Raw genomic sequence first — 6,000 nt, 5'->3', positions numbered from 1 at the left:
CAGAGGAGGAGGAGGAGGCAGAGGAGGAGGAGGAGGGAGAGGAAGAAGACGAGTTGGAAGAGAAGAGGAGGAGGAGGAGGAGGCAGAGGAGGAGGAGGAGTTTGATTAAGCTGATGAGTAACTGGTCAAAAATGAACAATTAACCGATGAATAAAAATAAGATTAATTAATGAAACGACGTCTTAATGATCATTTTGTTCGTCAGGTTCTTGAATCCAAACTATATTTTACTCCATTTATAAAATAATTACAGTGATGGAATGTAACTAAGTACATTTACTCAAGTACTGAGGTAACTGTACTTTAGTATTTCCATTTTCTGCTCCTTCACACTTCCACTACACTTTGAAGGCAAATATTCGAAATCACTCACTGTGTCCGAAACATAACAACAACTTGTAGTTTACTCAACTACATTTATTTGATTACTATAGTTACTAGTTACTTTGCAGATTACTTGCTGCATCAGAGACAAAGTAGTTAAAAAAAATGTTTGATCGACATCAGATTGAAAAACAAAAAAAAACCATTATTCTGATAATCAGACGTGAACGTATGTGGCCTGTACTTTACTTCACTGGTACTTTACTTAACTACATTTAATATCAGATACTTTTACTCGAGTACTTTTCATATGGGGGACTTTCACTTGTACCAGAGTAACCTGAACACCACGTCTTTACGCTGACTCAGGATGACTCAGGTGCTTCGCTGGGTGCTCGCGACATGTTGCACTCAGGTGAAAATAAAATAAAAGTTAATCGCGTCACATTTTTGTAATTTCTGATTATTTGATGAAAACAACTCGAACATTTTATTAAATGTTTGTTTGACGCAGAAACATTTTGTTCTGGATGACGTGCGCCTGCTGCTGTCCAATCAGCTGTCAGGGTGAAGGCGGGGAGGGGGCGGGTCGAACAGGTGAGGTCACAGGTCAAATCAGCAGAGTGACGTCAGCAGCTGTGGTCCAGAGTTAGAACAGTTCGGCCTGAGCACACCTGGAGAGTTTAATATGACGTGCTGCAGGTTAAAACTCGTGTTTGTCCGAACCGAACCGAACTGATCTGTGATGCTAACCGTCGTTAGCATGCTAACTATCTCCACCTGTGACAGCCGTCAGGATGTGAACCAGTCACCTTCGCGTGGCTCACGCTTCATACACCTGCTACAGGTGACGTCCCATCAGCTGGTGAGTGCTAACAAACATTACACAGGTGTGTGTTCACCTGTGCACGTGGAGGTGTTTTACAGGCTACACAAACATGAGGCCCGTGACGCTGCAGCGGCGGAGGGACGTAGTTTGTCGCGACAGCGCCGCCTCCCGGTGTGGATGACGTCAGCTGCTTTAAGTCACAGATCAATTAAAATAATTAAAAGTTAATGATAGCTAACGGAAGTGTGAGTGACGTCAGCTCACTGTGCTAAAAACAATCACCTGCTAGCTTAGACAGCTTCCTGCAACATTAGCTGTTAGCGCTAAAATCCTTGTGTCACTCAGTGTTAATATTTTAATTAACGTTAGTAATTAAACTGTGTTGACTTTATGAATCACAGATGTTTGTCAGTTTGTTGTATTAAAGTCAAACATCAGAACCAGGCTGGTTCAGGTGTTTCTACATGTTCTGCTCCATGCTGGTGTTGGTTCTGGTACTGGTTGGACCAGTCGGATTGCAGCGACAGATACCTCAAATTTAATTAACATAATTATAATCTGAACCTTGTGAATGTGAAACGTGTCCAGTTCTGTGACCCTGATGTTAATATTATTCTGATTGTTTGGTGTACACGTCCTGCAGAACCTCCGGACTCGGCTCTGGTTCTGGCTTCATGTTTCTGTTGTTCTGCTGTAAAATAATCTGCCAGCTTGCAGTTTTCTTGTCTTTTGAGGGTTTCTGTGTATTCTGGTGATTTTGTGTCACCTTTGACCTTTACAAGCCGTCAGGGCAGCAGCAGTTAGCAGCAGCAGCAGCAGTTAGCAGCAGCAGCAGTTAGCAGCAGCAGCTAGCAGCAGCAGCTAGCAGCAGCAGTTAGCAGCAGCAGCAGCTAGCAGCAGCAGTTTGCAGCAGCAGCAGTTAGCAGCAGCAGTTAGCAGCAGTTGTTGGTGATGATCTGATGGCAGTTTGTATCGAGGTCGTCAGGTTTGGTCTCGTCACACAGTAAAGTGTTTGTGTTCCTGCTGATGGAGGTTCTGATGAGATGAGTCGGGTTGATGACGGTTCACAGATCCGGTGTATCAAACATGATATGATATGGAAGTGAGAAACTTCAGTATTGTATCTGTTCTGACCCGGGAGAGAAACCTGCAGCAGGATGTGACGTCGACTCGGTGGACGACGTGTTTCTATATTTTAAAAATAATGATGTTTAATTAGCGTTTCATTTAAAAAGTCTGAGAACAGTTTGTGCTCCTCCTGTTGGATCAGCACCAGGTGTCTGACGTCATTTGATTGAGGAGAATCTGAAGTTACGACTCATTAAAGTCACAGTTTTACATTTGTTCTGTCTGAGAATGAATTTATAAGGATTTTAAAACTTTTCTTTACTGTGAGCTCAGACAGAACCAGGAAGCAGTTTTTATTTTAAAGATGTTTTCGATCTTAATGCACAATAAATATCGAGCTGATGTATTTTAATGTAGTTTTCTGTCTTATGATGCAGTTTTTATAAGTTATAATGTTTCTATTTGGATTAAAGGACATTTTTTGGATGAAGAGCTGTAACTCATATTGATTGAGTGCAGTAAATAATAACTGTAATCCTATTATTATTATTATTATTATTAATGATTAGAAAAGACCAAAAAACAGCAAATAGTCTCATTTGCGATTAAAACCACTCATAATAACGAACTAATCATTAACCAGTAATCAAAATAGTTGCCAATTATTTTTCTGTCAGTCAGTTTTTAGACTGAAGCGCTGAAACCACTGATTATTTCATACATACTTCAGATGTCTCGTTTGGTTCGAGCATCAGAGAGATTTCATTAATTATCAAAAAGAAAACAGCAAATATTTAATAATTAAGAGGCTAAAACAACAAATTTCTATCGTTTAGTTTAAAAAAAGTCTTAATTGATCTGTTACCGTTTAATTTCCTGTCAGTCGACTCACTGGTTAATAGTTTCAGTCTCATGCTCGATTGATTTTTGGCTTCTCATTCGCAGGACGTGCTGCAAACACTGATTATTTTCATTATCAATCATTTTTAAAATACGTTTCTTCTTTTTAAATTAAATTCTAAATCGTCTGATCTTTAAAAACAAACCTTTAGATTCAATATCAAACCTGCAAAACAGACAGAAATCTTGTTGTCAGTCTCGTCTTCTGTTGGACCTTTTGATATTAAATCTGCTTCACCAACACAAACGTCAGGGTCAGAACCTCAGCGGGCGTCTGTGAGGGACGAGGAGACCGACGGCCCGATTACAGAAGACAAAGTGGAAAACATATGAGAGGAGACAGTTGGACAGAGTTCGAGTCAACCTGAGAGATTTCATTATCCTCGGCTGAGTGAATTATCTGATCGATGAATTAAATTAAAGAGGAGCCCGATCGGCATCTGTTGGCTGCAGTCCTGATGTCCCCTGTGATACCAGGACCGTCCTAAAGACCCGACCACACCAGGACGGGAACTTTATCCAGTGCTGTGCAGGTTTACTGCTGCAGCCCTTAAAGGAGCAGGTCACCAAAACAGCGTCAGCGCAGCATTCAGCTAAACAACTGAAGCAGCTGGAGACTTGATTTAAAACTGCATTAAAACTCTGCAGAATCAGCTGTTAGCGCGTCCTGTTCTCAGTGTGCTCACGTATGTGCAGACGAGTCACTGGAGTTCTGCACCTGTAAAGTAACTAGTAACTACAGTAATAAAATAAATGTAGTGGAGTAACAAGTACAATATTTGCCTCTAAAATGGAGTGGAAGTATAAAGTAGCAGAAATTAGAAATACTCAAGTAGTACCTCAAATTGTACTTAAGTAAATGTACTTAGTTACATTCCATCACTGCAGCATTGGTAGTAAACTACAGTGTCTGTGACTTAGTCACTAAATTGGCTAAAAAATGAATGGATGCTGGTGTGGTCCCTTAAACTGCAATTTCACACACACACACACACACACACTCTGTAGCAGTGAGGTGTGTGAGCTCCATCTAGTGGACGTCTGCACGTCAGTCTGCACAGCTGACTGGCTGTTAACTGCAGCGTCTGTGGTCACCTCCTCCTCCCCTTCTTCCTTCTCCTCCTCTTCCACCTCCTCCTCCTCCTCCTCCTCCTCCTGCTCCACCTCCTCCTCCTCCTCTTCCACCTCCTCCTCCCCTTCTTCTTTCTCCTCCTCCACCTCCTGCTCCTCTTACACCTCCTCCTCCCCCTCTTCCTCCTCCTCCTCCTCCTCCACCTCCACCTCCTCCTCCCCCTCTTCCTTCTCCTCCTCCTCCTCCACCTCCTGCTCCACCTCCTCCTCCCCCTCTTCCTCCTCCTCCTCTCCTCCTCCCCCTCCTCCTCTTCCTCCTCCCCCACCTCCTCCTGCTCCTGCTCCTCCTCCACCTCCTCCTGCTCCTCCACCTCCCCAACCTCCTTCTCCTCTTCCACCTCCTCCTCCCCTTCTTCTTTCTCCTCCTCCACCTCCCCTGCCTCCCCCTCCTCCTCCTCCTTCTCCTCCACCTCCTCCTCCTCCCCTGCCTCCTCCTCCTCCTCCTCCTCCTCCTCTTCCCCAACCTCTTCCACCTCCTCCTCCCCTTCTTCCTTCTCCTCCTCCACCTCCTGCTCCTCCTCCACCTTCTCCTCCTCCTTCTCCCCCTCCTCCTTCTCCTCCTCCTCCTCCTCCCCAACCTCCTTCTCCTCTTCCACCTCCTCCTCCCCTTCTTCTTTCTCCTCCTCCACCTCCTGCTCCTCTTCCACCTCCTCCTCCCCCTCTGCCTCCTCCTCCTCCTTCTCCTCCTCCCCTTCTTCCTTCTCCTCCTCCTCCTGCTCCTCTTCCACCTCCTCCTCCCCCTCTGCCTCCTCCTCTGCCTCCTCCTCCTCCTCCTCCTCCTCCTCCTCCTCTTCCACCTCCTCCTCCCCTTCTTCCTCTTCCTCCTCCTCCTGCTCCTCCTCCTCCTCCCCCTCCTCCACCTCCTCCTGCTCCTCTTCCACCTCCTCCTCCTCCTCTTCCTCCTCCCCCACCTCCTCCTGCTCCTCCTCCCCCTCCTCCTCCCCTGCCTCCTCCTCCACCTCCCCTGCCTCCCCTCCTCCTCCTCCTCCACCTCCTCCTCCTCTTCCACCTCCTCCTCCCCTGCTTCCTTCTCCTCCTCCTCCTCCCCCTCCTCCACCTCCTCCTCCTCCCCTGCCTCCCCCTCCTCCTCCCCAACCTCCTCCTCCCCTGCTTCCTTCTCCTCCTCCTCCTCCCCCTCCTCCTCCTCCTCCACCTCCTCCTCCTCCCCTGCCTCCCCCTCCTCCTCCCCAACCTCCTCCTCCTCCTCCTCCTCTTCCACCTCCTCCTCCCCTTCTTCCTCCTCCTCCTCCCCGTCCTCCACCTCCTCCCCTGCCTCCCCCTCCTCCTCCCCAACCTCCTCCTCCTCCTCTTCCACCTCCTCCTCCCCTTCTTCCACCTCCTCCTCCCCTTCTTCCTTCTCCTCCTCCTCCTCCCCCTCCTCCTCCTCCTCCACCTCCTCCTCCTCCCCTGCCTCCCCCTCCTCCTCCCCAACCTCCTCCTCCCCTGCTTCCTTCTCCTCCTCCTCCTCCCCCTCCTCCTCCTCCTCCACCTCCTCCTCCTCCCCTGCCTCCCCCTCCTCCTCCCCAACCTCCTCCTCCTCCTCTTCCACCTCCTCCTCCCCTTCTTCCTTCTCCTCCTCCCCGTCCTCCACCTCCTCCCCTGCCTCCCCCTCCTCCTCCCCAACCTCCTCCTCTTCCACCTCCTCCTCCCCTTCTTCCTTCTCCTCCTCCTCCTCCCCCTCCTCCTCCTCCTCCTCCACCTCCTCCTCCTCCCCTGCCTCCCCCCCTGCCTCCCCCTCCTCCTCCCCT

Source organism: Pagrus pagrus (assembly GCF_965226575.1).
Source record: "Pagrus pagrus genome assembly, chromosome: 13".
NCBI classification, from domain to species: domain Eukaryota; kingdom Metazoa; phylum Chordata; class Actinopteri; order Spariformes; family Sparidae; genus Pagrus; species Pagrus pagrus.
This window is presented reverse-complemented; position numbering follows the sequence as displayed.